General features: G+C 36.5%; 1 long non-coding RNA gene across 1 annotated transcript in view; it reads left to right on the top strand.

Moving 5' to 3' along the window:
* LOC129923501 (uncharacterized) overlaps positions 1-11,460 on the top strand; it is a 32,012-nt gene extending 20,552 nt beyond the window's left edge. Inside the window, exons 2-3 of the long non-coding RNA XR_008775464.1 lie at positions 1,391-1,501; positions 5,230-11,460. This is a non-coding gene — a long non-coding RNA (uncharacterized LOC129923501). The remainder of the gene's footprint in view (positions 1-1,390; positions 1,502-5,229) is intronic.
* The last annotated feature ends 4,162 nt before the right edge of the window (positions 11,461-15,622 follow it).

Here is a 15,622-nt window from a genome sequence, read left to right as displayed (position 1 = left end):
CAGACGTTACTTCAAAAAAGAAGATGATTACGTCCTACGCGTCATGCAGTTAGTCATGCATATTAACCAATGACTTAAATTCAGCCAAGTCACTGGTTTTCCTGGCTAGCTTAGGCAACCCATTCCATGCTCTAATAGCACTAGGGAAGAAGGAGTGTTTGTACAAATTTGTCCTAGCATATGGGACGAGGAATGTGCCTTTATCTTTGTGTCTTTCTGAGTATTTTATTAAATTTTGTTTTTGTATTTGAAGATTATGGTTCAGTGTTTTATGTATGATTGCTACTTTACTTTTGATCCTTCTGTCCTGAAGGCTTTCTAAATTTAGTGATTTTACTAAAGGTGTTACTCTAGTCAAATGTGAATATTCGTTTGTTATGAATCTCACTGCTCTATTTTGTGTCTGTTCCAGTTTTTTTTATGTTTTCTTGAGTTGAGGGGTCTCAAACGGAGGATGCATATTCTATTATTGGCCTAACCAAGGTTAAATAACATTTTAGTTTTATGTTCTTATTTGATTTATAGAAATTTCTTTTAATAAATCCTAATGCTTTGTTTGATTTTTTTTTTGTAGTTTCATTAATATGTGGATTCCATGACAGTTTTTCATTTATTATAACACCTAGGTATTTTGCGTTTTTAGTCTGTGTTACTGGTTTGCCATGAATAAGATACATACATACATACAAATATATAGGCTCTTTTTGTGACGGTACGCACCGGTACGGTCTACCGGCAACTTTTTGAACGTGGGGGAAAACATTATTACTTTCTTGTATTTTAACATATATTATTAGTTTATTAGTAGTTAAAAGTTAAGCAATCAATCACAGAGTACCGGCACCTATTTTTTTTTTTACAAAAAAGCACTGTATCACTATTGGTATTTAATATATTATTATTCATCTTAAAAAGTAATACTCATATAGCCTACTAACTACTATCGATACATTATTAAGCTTTACACAATTCTTTTGAAGACAGGTATGATTGGACTATACTAAGGCATACAATTTGTGGTCCAGATTGTATAGAAATGCCGGGCCAATTTTTGACATCCAGTCTGTCCCTGAAGAAGACTAAGACTAATTCTAAGACTAACAAGACTACGTTTTAAGTCTTCTACTACGAAGTCTAACGAGACTACGGTTAAGAAGACTAGACTAAGTAGGCTAAGGCTTAAGAAGACTTAATACTAAGACTGCTTTATTGATCTTTATTGGAAATGAGTTATACGCTACAGGACGTAATGTTCCAGTGAACTAAGAGTTGAAGCAGCTCAACGAAAACATTACTTTGTTTACTGTTTCATAAATGTAACACTTCGCTACTTCATAATTACCTAGATCTGGTCAAACTGAGCTCTAATTGAACACATTGTTTTGTCTAGAACAACAGTTTCTGGTTGACCGGTTGTTTTAATTGTCTGCTTGACTGGTTGACTACAACAGCTGGTACAACTTCTGCCCTCTTACTCCAGCCAGATGGTTTAGCTTTCCACGTGAGTTCTTTTTTGTGACTCTGACACTTTACATCCAGGGGTTGTATCAGAAGTAGGCTACACTTTACATCCAGGGGTTGTATCAGAAGTAGGCTACACTTTACATCCAGGGGTTGTATCAGAAGTAGGCTACACTTTACATCCAGGGGTTGTATCAGAAGTAGGCTACACTTTACATCCAGGGGTTTGTATCAGAAGTAGGCTACACTTTACATCCAGGGGTTGTATCAGAAGTAGGCTACACTTTACACCCAGGGGTTGTATCAGAAGTAGGCTACACTTTACATCCAGGGGTTATATCAGAAGTAGGCTACACTTTACATCCAGGGGTTTGTATCAGAAGTAGGCTACACTTTACATCCAGGGGTTTGTATCAGAAGTAGGCTACACTTTACATCCAGGGGTTGTATCAGAAGTAGGCTACACTTTACATCCAGGGGTTTGTATCAGAAGTAGGCTACACTTTACATCCAGGGGTTGTATCAGAAGTAGGCTACACTTTACATCCAGGGGGTTGTATCAGAAGTAGGCTACACATTACATCCAGGGGTTGTATCAGAAGTAGGCTACACTTTACATCCAGGGGTTGTATCAGAAGTAGGCTATCTTCTACCAAACAGCTTCTGAAAGATTTCTAAGCGCACAACACAACACACACGCACAAACATAATCAAACTCTTCCCGTCCTTGACTGTAACTGATAGGAGGACCTGGGCTACAACCGATGTGTCTTTTCTCCGATCAGATCTAATCAGGAAGACCAAGCCCTGATAGGACGTTTCTGCAACAAAAGCTTCGCCAATGATGGTGGAGAAAGTACAACGCAGGTGTTACTAAACCTGTGGCGAGAGAAATGGAGGGGAAACTCACACGAGGGCGAAGGGCAGTAGTCAATGTCGTGGGAGGGAGGGGGAGAGGTATCAGCGATTGATTGGGTATTAGGTATTGGAGGGGTATTAGGTATTGAAGGGGTATTAGGTATTGAAGGGGTATTAGGTATTGAAGGGGTATTAGGTATTGAATGGGTATTAGGTATTGAATGGGTATTAGGTATTGATTGGGTATTAGGTATTGAATGGGTATTAGGTATTGAATGGGTATTAGGTATTGAATGGGTATTAGGTATTGAATGGGTATTAGGTATTGAAGGGGTATTAGGTATTGCAGGGGTATTAGGTATTGAAGGGGTATTAGGTATTGAATGTGTATTAGGTATTGAAGGGGTATTAGGTATTGAATGGGTATTAGGTATTGAAGGGGTATTAGGTATTGAATGGGTATTAGGTATTGGAGGGGTATTAAGTATTGAAGGGGTATTAGGTATTGAATGGGTATTAGGTATTGAATGGGTATTAGGTATTGAATGGGTATTAGGTATTTAATGGGTATTAGGTATTGGAGGGGTATTAAGTATTGAAGGGGTATTAGGTATTGAATGGGTATTAGGTATTGAATGTGTATTAGGTATTGAATGGGTATTAGGTATTGAATGGGTATTACGTATTGAAGGGGTATTAGGTATTGAAGGGGTATAAGGTATTGAAGGGGTATTAGGTATTGAAGGGGTATTATGTATTGAAAGGGTGTTTGGTATTGAAAGGGTATTAGGTATTGAGGGTGATTAGCTAGGTAGGAGGAGAAGATTAGCTATTGATGGGTATTAACTATTGATGGGTATTAGCTATTGAAGACATGTTTTAGCTAGTGAGTGTATTATTTTTTTTTATATGTGGGAGATACAGTTTAAATAGACTAAACAACTATAATGGAGATTAAAAAGAAACTCATTTAGTAGTCTCAATTTTCCCAAAACGTCAATGATACCTCACAGACACAAAGACATAATAGGCATAATTAAAAAGTATCGTATATCACTCTAATACAGCTACCATCTCTTGAAGAACTTTTTTCATAAAAGATGCCTTTCCAAAATACACACAATCTGAGGTGGACATGTAGTCAAAATACGTTTGAACTAATACATTTATCTTATTTTAATACAAGCAAAAGGACACAAATAAACCAACAATAATAGCAACAGAAATAAAGATCAGAGCTAAAGGCTCAAAACTAAAGATCGGAGCTAAAGGCTCAAAAACTAAAAATAAGAGCTAAAGGCTCAAAAACTAAAAATAAGAGCTAAAGGCGCAAAAACTAAAAATCAGAGCTGAAGGCTCAAAAACTAAAAATCAGAGCTGAAGACTAAAAACCTAAAAAATCAGAGCTAAAGGCTTAAAACTAAAAAATCAGAGCTAAAGGCTCAAAAACTAAAAATCAGGGCTAAAGACTCAAAACCTAAAAATCAGAGCTAAAGGCTCAAAACTAAAAATCAGAGCTAAAGGCTCAAAAACTAAAAATCAAGACTAAAGGCTCAAAACTAAAAAATCAGGGCTAAAGACTCAAAACCTAAAAATCAGAGCTAAAGGCTCAAAACTAAAAATCAGAGCTAAAGGCTCAAAAACTAAAAATCAAGACTAAAGGCTCAAAACTAAAAAATCAGAGCTAAAGGCTCAAAAACTAAAAAATCAGAGCTAAATGCTCAAAACTAAAGATCAGAGCTAAATGCTCAAAACTAAAGATCAGAGATAAAGGCTCAAAACTAAAGATCAGAGATAAAGGCTCAAAACTTAAGATCTCAGCTAGATGTCAACGCCTACTGTTTAAGAGCATCGATCATATGCAAATATTGAGAGACTGAGGCTCCAGAGTTAAAATAAAACCCATTTCTGTGTCCAACATTTTTTTGTAAATCTTTGTATCCAAGGTTGTCGTTTGCTTTCTTCTTACACTGCATTCGACTGGCAATCTTTCTCCCACATAACTTAAAAGAGTGGTGGTGGAGGTAATCGTCTCCCACGACCAGCGCCTGCCTTCAACAAGGGGTGTGGGGGTGGCTTTATTTCGTAGAGAGATTTAACAATATGTGTTGTTTAGTATAAATAATAAGCTACTTCTTTCGATATGCTGCTTAGTCGAAAGCCTGACTTACACACCAGCCATTTTCTCTACTATGTACTTTATTGTCTACGTCTGCCAGCTGACACACAAACACACACACACACAAACACACTGAATTAATACTACTTGAAAGTAAATGTAACAAACACTGCGCCAATAATCTTGGTGAAAATAATGCATACAACACCGGTGTGTTTCTTTCTCGTCTGCTTGACTTGATTGAAAAGCAAATTAAACATAGCAACGAACGTAATTTAAAACCTAGTTCAACTTAAAGAGCAAATTTTAAAATAAAATCTGGTTAAGATAACTTCACACGAAGTTGACATTAACATCTTTCGCAATAAAATATTTAAACATAATATGTTTTGCCACAAACCTAGTTCCACTTTGCAAGGTTTTCCAAAATAAGTACCAACTCCAGCTTAACACCGTATATATAATCCAAAACTTAATTAAATTTTACAACATGTTTAACCAAAAAAAAATATATTAACAAAACTAGTTAACTAAAACAAGCGAAACACAAAGCTTGGTTAAACCATCAATGGTGAGAAAAACTGGCCATCTTGTTCTCCTATCATGTACCCGTATTCTGCAACGTCATTCGTCTGACTACGTCACTACTTTTACCTTCGCTAAAAACAATACACAATATATTTATTTACAAAACTAACTTAATCTCTAAACTAGGTCACTATACATGCCACTTTTATCCGATAATCTCTATGTTTTCTTAAATAATATCAAATCTTTTTTTCTTGTTTCAGATGGCAGAACTATTATAATTCTGATACATACAATCAAAACCATCTGACCCATTGATCTGCAATCATGGCTGAAGCCCAGGCCATAGAAGTGCGCCATAAATCTTGTGGCATCGATCCCACCGGCGCCAAAAACCACAGGAAGGCATTGCGTCCACTGACCATGTCCGACAAGCCCGGGGCCAAGGACATAAACAAGGCTGACCCCACCATCACCAAAGTGGAACCCATCCCGCAGACAAACTTCGCCATCGCCATGCTGGTCATGTTCTGTTTTAACCTCCCCTTCGGCGCCCTGGCTCTGTATTTCTCCCTCCGAGCAGCGGCGGCTTACAGGGATGGAGACAAATCGAAGGGGGCCTTCAGGTCGAGGGCGTCCATTCTTTTAAGTCTCTTCGGGATTATGCTGACCATGGTGATCGTCTGCAGCGTGGTGACCTACATTGCCGTCCACAAACACAGTAAACGAAGCCAAAGAAAGCCTAACGCTTCCGCCCTAGGATTTTGATGGTCAAAAAAAGTCTAGTTCTTAAATTAGCGCTTTGGATCTCGACCCAATATATCTGACTCGGGAAAGACGAATACTTGTGCTTTGATAAAAAAAAATTCATGAATGTGTCTTTGATTTGATCGAAAAAACTAATTCTAGTTCTTCCATTTCATCTTTATTATTCTACTCTCACTACCAATTGGGCTAAAGACTGAACTAAATTTTGGGAAATTAGCAACAAAAAACTAGCAACACTGGTTTAATCGTCTGGAGAATCTCAAAGTCTAGAGGTGATCTAAAAGTCTAAAGTGATCAAACAGTCTAAAGTGATCTAAAAGTCTAGAGGATCTTAGAAGTTTATAACTCTGCATGATCTGAAAAGTCTAGGATGATTTTAGAGCTCTGCATGGTCTACTATTCTAAAACGTAAATCTAAATGAACAGAAAGTCTAATTGGTCTAGAAAGTCTAGTTGATCTAAAAGTCTGAAAGTCTAGTTGATCTAAAAGTCTAAAAAGTCTAGTTGATCTAAAAGTCTAGAAAGTCTAGTTGATCTAAAAGCCTAAAAAGTCTAGTTGATCTAAAAGTCTAAAAAGTCTAGTTGATCTAAAAGTCTAGAAAGTCTAGTTGATCTAAAAGCCTAAAAAGTCTAGTTGATCTAAAAGTCTAAAAAGTCTAGTTGATCTAAAAGTCTAGAAACTCTACATCAACTCTCCAACACTGAGGTCAGATGTCAGAGAAAAAAAAACGAGATATATTCGATCTAAAAAAAAACCATCAAGATCGATATGTTCTGGAATTAGAAGACAGGAAAACATTACAGACATATTTATAAGTGTGACATACTGATTACTGTGACATATTGATTATTGTGATATAATGATTAGTGTGACATCATTATTAGTGTGACATATTGATTAGTGTGACATATTGCTTAGTGTAACATACTGATTAGCGTGATATACTTATTAGTGTGACATACTGATTAGTGTGACATATTGATTACTGTGACATACTGATTAGTGTGACATATTAATTAGTGTGACATATTGATTACTGTGACATATTGATTAGTGTGATATATTGATAGTGTGACATATTGATTAGTGTGACATATTGATTAGTGTGACATGTTGATTACTGTGACATATTTATTAGTGTGATATATTGATTACTGTGACATACTGATTAGTGTGACATATTGATTGTGTGACATATTGATTAGTGTGACATATTGATTACTGTGACGTACTGATTAGTGTGACATATTGATTAGTGTGACATATTGATTACTGTGACATATTGATTAGTGTGACATATTGATTAGTTAGACATATTGATTAGTGTGACATATTGATTAGTGTGACCTATTGATTACTGGGACATACTTATTAGTGTGACATATTGATTACTGTGACATACTGATTAGTGTCACATATTGATTAGTGTGACATATTGATTAGTGTGACATATTGATTAGTGTGACATACTGATTAGTGTGACATATTGATTAGTGTGATATATTGATTAGTGTGACATATTGATTAGTGTCACATACTGATTAGTGTGACATATTGATTAGTGTGATATATTGATTAGTGTGACATATTGATTAGTGTGAGTTCGAACAAAAACAAATCGTGTGGCCGTAGTATTTCGAACTGGAAGGAACAATTAATTAAGACAAAGAAAGAAAAGTTGTTCCCCCACCTGTACATTGTTTATAGACACAACAGCAATACGTGTGCTTACAAAAAAAATGTTTTTTTTCCTCCTTTCCGCCCAAGTCATTTCGACTTCCAAGCAATAATACCAAGAATGACGTCATCGAGGGTAAACATTTCCTAGTTTGTGTGTTGTTGTTGTTTTTTTATTTGAAGCTATGCACGGGAGGTAATTCGACAGTACGATGTGAAATTGTCATGTGGAGGAAATATTGTATACTCATTTCGAGAGTAAAGTGTAGCAGCCGTATTTTGAATGTACAAAATGTGTATCTGTTATCTTGTGTAAATATTAAGTGAAAATTGCCCAATTATTTATCGTCAGATATGTTGGTATAAGAGCAAAAATATGTTCTACTAGTAGTGGTTTTAGAACAATTTATGCAAATTAGTGTTCACCATATCTAGAAAAAAACCATTTCAGAAATGTTTTACCTTACGCTATAGTTGTTTAGCGCTATATACCACTATCAACTGTGGCTCCCATAATTATATAGGGCTACAATCTACAACTTACAAATCAGTGTTCTATTTAGACCTGTCTCACTGATTGTATTGAATATTCAAAAGGCAGGAGGGAAATACAATGTTGAAATGTGTACAGTATAAGATAATACGCTTTTTTATTTTAGTGTACTGCTAGCGCTGTTATAAAACCGCAGATTTGTATAATAAACTCCCTTAACAATTGAATGTTAGATACTGCTTACATTAGAGAACTGCTTACACTAAAGATTGCTTACATAAAGCATACTGATTACATAAAACATACTGCTTACGTAAGACAAACTGCTGATATTTAAAAAAAAAAAAAAATTCTCAAAACGAGACTAACTTGAACAAATTAAAATAAAAGTTTCGTTCATCCATAGCTCAGTTTCTGTTTCTTGTGTAAAAGAATTTGCCTGAATTGTACATAAAATTTCTGCTAACAGTTATGCAGCTAACATCTGGGACTGCGCTAATCAATTCGATCTAGTTTGGACTCGAGAGTATCATAGCATTAGGTAATGAAGCAAAAAAATTGGGTCGTGTAAAAAAAAATATGTTTCATAAAAATAAAATGAACAACTTGAGTTCAAGAACAAATGACAAAATCTTTGAGTTCATCTCTAACAAAAATGTTTCTAACATCAGATGTTATGTCTGGTCTCTATACATAAAGTTATAAAGAAAATTAAAATTAATATTACTAAAAGTAACGACACATCGTTGTGCTGACCACCCAGCGCAATCGTAGACTGATAACACATCTGCACTCCTTTTGCCTGATTGACCCTCTTGTCCTAAATAAAGTTAATCAGCTCGCTGTTGTACTAGTAACTGGAATATTTATAGGCATCTGTAAAGGGCTGATAACTAGCTACCGTAGAAGTTGGGCACTTGACAGACAAGAAGTAACCATGGTGATTTTATTTGTTTACAGTTAAGTTTCTCGTTTCATCTTTTTAACGTAAATATAGGTCATAGATGGGTCGACTTATCCACGCTAAATATCAAATTCTTCATTAATATTCTGCTCAGCCTTACAATTATAATTACTATTATTTTAGAACAGAACTAATGACACTGTCTGGATCGAGTTAGAGAAACATATACTACAATAGGATCTCTAACAGTGTCCACTGACGAATTTTCTGGTTATGTGGCAGATCTACGGCAGTACCGCCCTTTGACAGGCAACGAGAATCTTCTTCGATTTCTCTTAGATGTGTTTGCGACGCCAATTGTCACTATACCACCCTAGGTTGTTATAACAACATGGTATATTGTTATTTTAGATAACTTCCTAAAGTCGCCTAATCTCTAAGCTTAGAAGTTCAAATGTTGTTTTTTCTTCATTTTCAGACTTTGTTATATTGTGAGATAATGGTACCGCGACGTCCATGACCTTTGCAGATTTTTTCTTCTATCTATTGAGATTAAAATCCACCTTTAATGTCCCCTTTTCAGATCTTGCGATCTATAGGGCTGATGTTTCTTTGGCCAACGGATAACGAGCAGGGCGTCATCTTTTCATTTCTTATATAATTCAGAAGTTACTTCAAAAAAGATGATTACGTCCTACGCGTCATGCATCTATTTATGCATATTAACCAATGACTAAACTCCCCAAGTCACTGGTTTTCCTGGCTAGCTCAGGCAACCCATTCCATGCTCTAATAGCACTAGGGAAGAAGGAGTATTTGTACAAATTTGTCCTAGCATATGGGACGAGGAATGTGCCTTTATCTTTGTGTCTTTCAGAGTATTTTATTAGATTTTGTTTTTGTATATGAAGATTATGGTTCAGTGTTTTATGTATAATTGGTACTTTACTTTTGTGGCCAACACAACGACCAACCACCTTTACTTTCCCCCAACTTAAGTCAGGTAGAGTTGGGTGGACTCAAGGGCGTCCTAAAAAATCAGAAATGTAAAATAAATACGCCGTTCAAATTCAAATTCCTAGTTAGTTTTTATTTTAATTTTTGTTTACATGCAGGATCTCAACATCTAATGGGCAAATCTATCTCACATTTGTACCAACGGTTACTATATGTTAAAAAACTTTCTTTACCTTTGCTGGCAAATAGTGATGGTAGCATTAGGTATCAGGTTCGAGTGCCTCCTGCATGTCTTCTGATGGCACATAATTAAGTCTAGTGTTGTTAATAATTTTTTTGCCTTTTTTTGTGTAATGATAGATAACACTTTTAGTTCTTATACTTATCTATCAGATTTTCTTTTATTAACGTGAGTAAAGTTCCCCTTACAGACCTTGTGATCTATAGGGCAGATGATGTAAAGGGCAACTGCTTCTGTGGTCCACGGTTAACAAGGGTGTCATGTGGCCAGCACAATGACCAACCGCCTTTACTTAGGTACCCATTAGAGCTGGGGTGGACTCATAGGCGCCCTTTAAACCCGAAATTAAAAATACCCCAGTCTTCACCAGGATTCGAACCCGGGACCACTCGGCTCGGAAGCCAAGCGCTTTACCACAAAGCCACCGCGCCTCCCTTTCTTTTATTGCCTAGTAGTTTTTAAAAAATGAGAATGGAGTGGGGGAGGAACTTTTTGACCATCTGAAAGTTCTTAAGAAATATAGGCAGGATAGATTTTATAGTGGCTGGGATAACGCAGCGAGCTAGCAGCAGACGTCAGCTAAGTGGCTGAAGTGGCTGCAAATTAAAAGAAAGTGCCGAGAGTATAGACACTATCTTAAAACGAGGCGCTCTTTCATCTTTATTTTGACGTCATTTATCGGCATCTTTGATGGGCTTAGAGAGTATGTCACGTTGTATGAATGCTTTACTATTGTAGAGTTCAAAGGTCAAGTGGGAATTTAAAATATCTACGGCACTTACTGATAGAATAATGTCTTGTAGATAGGGTTAGAATAGTAAAAAAAAAAGTTTCCCCTTTCAGATCATGCGTTCTATAAGGCAGATGATGTAAAGGCCATCTGTTTTCATGTCCGACGATTAACGATGGTGTCATATATCCAGCACAACGATCTTTCCTTCCCCTACAAAATTAGAGTTGGTTGGACTTTTTAGGGTGCCCCTGAGTCCACCCAAACTAAAATGGGTACATGGCTTTAGTTGGGGAAAGTAAATGTGGTAGGTCTCGCGCTGGCCACATAACACCACGGTTAACCGTTGGCCAAAGAAACAGTTGACCTTAACATCATCTGCCCCATAGATCGCAGGGTCTGAAAGTGAAACTTTACTTTTTTTTTTTGGACTTTCTATATGTGGTTATTACTAATGCTAGAGATAATGGTATGTGGAAATAACATTCGTTTTATATTTGTTTATATTAGCATAGACGTTTAGATGCAGCTATAGAAAGACTGGAGTCATGCATCCTCTCTCTCCCCAGCCCCCAGGCTCCACCCAGTCCATCCAACTAATGATGCATTCAATATGTCTGCCTCACAGATGCAAAATGTCGTTTTATGGGTAAAATTTTGGAGAGGAGTTATTGGAGAGGATCGGGGTGGGGCATTACATTCTACGGGGTATCTGACATGGAAAGGGGGAAGGATACAGACAGGGGCGGTTGGGGGGGCGGATTTCTTTTTTGTTTTTCAGTGTGACGTAGTTAGACCTCACTTCTGCTAAACTGAATGCAGATTTAGACACGATACTAGATCTATATTTAAGCTTTGACACGATACTTGAGCTAGATCTAAGTTTATATAGACGATTCTAGATTCAGCCACGATACTAGAAATAGATTTAACTCTTTGTCTCCTAACTGACGATACCAACGTTGATTCCACGAGAATGTGGTAAATAATTACGGAGAGAAAGAGTTAATTTAAGACACGATACTCGAACTAAATCTAAGTTTATGGAGACAATATTAGATCTACATCTAAGTTTACAAAGACGATACTAGATCTACATCTAAGTTTACAAAGACGATACTAGATCTACATCTAAGTTTACAAAGACGATACTAGATCTACATCTAAGTTTACGGAGACGATACTAGATCTACATCTAAGTTTACAAAGACGATACTAGATCTACATCTAAGTTTACAAAGACGATACTAGATCTACATCTAAGTTTAGAGTTTAGACACTAAACCAGATCTATATATACGCTTAGTCACGATACTAAATCTAGATTTAAGTTTAGAGTAGTTTAGTCACTATATTAGAATGTATATCTAGATTAAGTTTAGAGACGATTGTAGAATTAGCAGATTTAACTTTAAATATGATACTAGATCTAAGTTTGAAGATGATACTAGATCTAGGTTTAGATACTAGAGACAATACTAGAACTAAATCCAAATTAATATAGGGCTACGATACGATATAAGTTTAGAGGTACTAGATACTAGATTAACTGCTGGGTTTATCTAGAATAACGGGGAACACAATCTATAGCTTAGGGGGTCCAAAATTAATATTTTCAACCAATTTTTATGAGGAAATCTGCTAATGTTGATTATATGATTTGATTTTGATTTGATTTTTGATTTGAGGCACATCGGCACAATTTAGGCCATGTCGTGCCTGCAGTCCCCTAAGGATCCTTCTCTCTCTAAACAACAAGGGCCAGATTCTATACAGTCATATCATTAAAATCAAGGTCTATTCACAGTTAAAATAGTAAAGGTTGTAAAAATTTAAATATTTGGTAAAAATCTAATGTAAATAGTGCATGTTCACAAATTCAGAAATCAGATCTTCGTAGATAGCCCCACTTCCCGGATAAAGCCCAGTACCTTCCCAGGGTCAACACCATCAAATAGTGTATTTAAATTAGTGACTCTAAAATATTTCGCCCTGACATCCTGGTATCTGGGGCAATCAACGAGGATATGTTCCACGGTGAGGCGAGAGTCACAGTACTCACAAAGTGGGGGCTCCTCTCTCTTCAGTACAAATGTTTATTATAACATGGGCGTAGCCAGTGTGTGTGTGGCGTTTATAAGGACGCCATATCTCAAACAGATTATGGCATTATCAAGTCTAAAGCAGGTCCTGACTACATCTAGGTCTAATTTTAGACCCCACAAAATCTAATAAAATACTCAGAAAGACACAAAGATAAAGGCACATTCCTCGTTCCATATGCTAGGACAAATGTGTACAAATACTCCTTCTTCCCTAGTGCTATTAGAGCATGGAATGGGTTGCTTGAGCTTGTTTAAAAATGTTTTATAAGTTTCGGATGTTCCTTCAGAGTTGAAGATAATTACTTCCTAGTCCAAGCCTCCCGCAGGACGACGGGGGATGGGAGCTGGCAGGGTTTGAACCCGGGACCATCGAGGAATGTGAACGACAGTCCAGCGTGCAAACCGCACGACCAGGCAGCCATCCAATTCTAGCCGGGAAAATTAGTGACTTAGCAGAATTTAGGTCATTGGTTAATATGCATGACGCAATCATAATCTTTTTTTGAAGTAACGTCTGTATTAAATAAGATAGGATAAGATGCTATATCTATATCCAGTGTTTTTTTTTTTTTTTTTTTTTGTAAAAAGAATAGGTGCCGCCCGATTGCTTAACTTTTAACTACTAATAAATCTTATACTATAAAGTAGAAAGTATGGCGTATGTATGTATGTCGCGATTAGAAATCAAAACCGTTTGACCAATCTTAATATATATATATATATATATATATATATATATATATATATATATATATATATATATATATATATGTGTGTGTGTGTGTGTGTCTAGTCAATAATAAACGTTAAATAAACAAGAAAAGTAATATTTTTTCCCACATTGAAAAAAGTGCCGGACATCGTATTGGTGCGTACCATCACAAAAAAAAAAGCACTATCTATATCTAAGTTTATTAATTAAAAGTATTGCATGCAGGGGAAGATCTCGAGCAACTCTGTATCCTTAGCTCGTTGCTGAAAAAAGAAGAACAATGACGGGTTATTGTTCTTTTGTGTGTATTTTCGGAATTGGGAAGTTGAAGCAAGATGCCCTGGTCTAGTTTTTATCTGTTCCATCTATTTTCGGACTAATCTCTCTCTCTCTCTCTCTCTTCCAGTGAAACTGCATTGTCAGCTGCTGTGAAAACATTCTCAACATTTCTTTGTTCACTTTTTTTGTTCTTGGTTGTTAATTTGATCAACTTTGTGACCGGCTTTCATCTGCCATCATCCCCCACCTCACTGCTCTCTTTCCATCTCTCTTTCCTTCTCTCTTTCCTTCTCTCTTTCCTTCTCTCTTCCCTTCTCTCTTTCCTTCTCTCTTTCCTTCTCTCTTTCCTTCTCTCTTTCCTTCTCTCTTTCATTCTCTCTTTCCTTCTCTCTTTCCTTCTCTCTTCCCTTCTCTCTTTCATTCTCTCTTTCCTTCTCTCTTTCCTTCTCTCTTCCCTTCTCTCTTTCCTTCTCTCTTTCATTCTCTCTTTCCTTCTCTCTTTCCTTCTCTCTTCCCTTCTCTCTTTCCTTCTCTCTTTCATTCTCTCTTTCCTTCTCTCTTTCCTTTTCTCTTTCATTCTCTCTTTCCTTCTCTCTTTCCTTCTCTCTTCCCTTCTCTCTTTCCTTCTCTCTTTCATTCTCTCTTTCCTTCTCTCTTCCCTTCTCTCTTTCCTTCTCTCTTTCATTCTCTCTTTCCTTCTCTCTTTCCTTCTCTCTTTCCTCTCTTTCCTTCTCTCTTTCCTTCTCTCTTTCCTTCTCTCTTTCATTCTCTCTTTCCTTCTCTCTTTCCTTCTCTCTTCCCTTCTCTCTTTCCTTCTCTCTTTCATTCTCTCTTTCCTTCTCTCTTTCCTTCTCTCTTTCCTCTCTTTCCTTCTCTTTCCTTCTCTCTTCCCTTCTCTCTTTCATTCTCTCTTTCCTTCTCTCTTTCCTTCTCTCTTTCCTCTCTTTCCTTCTCTCTTTCCTTCTCTCTTCCATTCTCTCTTTCATTCTCTCTTTCCTTCTCTCTTTCCTTCTCTCTTTCCTCTCTTTCCTTCTCTCTTTCCTTCTCTCTTCCATTCTCTCTTCCTTTCTCTTTCCTTCTCTAGCCGCCTTGCTTCATTCATTTTATTAATTTGATTTGATTTCCTTAGCGTCCACTTGTGTGTTTCCTTTTCTGGAAAGTTACTCTCTTAAAATTATGATCTTTTCTTTTTTTCTTCTTTTTCTCTTTCATTCTTTTTCTCTCTTTTTACTTTTTTTGTCTCTTTCCTTCTTGTCTTCGTTTTTCTCTCGCTTTATTTGTTTTTCTCTTTCTCCCCTCTCTCTCTCTCTTCTTTCCTGCCTTATTTTTTCTTCTCTTTTTTTTTTCTATATTTTTCTTTCCGTCTTTCTATTTTTCTTTCTCTTTTCCTCTTTTTTTATCTTTCATTTACTTCTTTTCTTTCTTTCCCCCTTTTTTTTTTCGTTCCCAAATCTTTCTTTCTTTCTTTATGTCTTTAAAATACCATCATTAATCCCCCTCTCCCCCCTTGCTCAACTCCGCAGGGTATTGAGCTGAGGTGAGGCGGGGAGATTCATGAGGTTAGTAATTAAGACACACACACACAAAAATTACTTAATGTCAGAGCTGCTTGCGTGATGCCAACTCATAGTGATTCCAATCCATATGCTCATCGCCAATAAACTATTATTCTGTTGGTGTAATGACCCTATCACGATCATTTAACGATTAACTGTTGAAATATGAGACTGCTTTATTTAGGCCTTAACTCAGTCCACGTTTAATAAAATGAAAAAAAAAACACATTAAC

This window comes from Biomphalaria glabrata, chromosome 16 (assembly GCF_947242115.1).
Source record: "Biomphalaria glabrata chromosome 16, xgBioGlab47.1, whole genome shotgun sequence".
Classification (NCBI taxonomy): Eukaryota; Metazoa; Mollusca; class Gastropoda; family Planorbidae; genus Biomphalaria; species Biomphalaria glabrata.
This window is presented reverse-complemented; position numbering and strand designations above follow the sequence as displayed.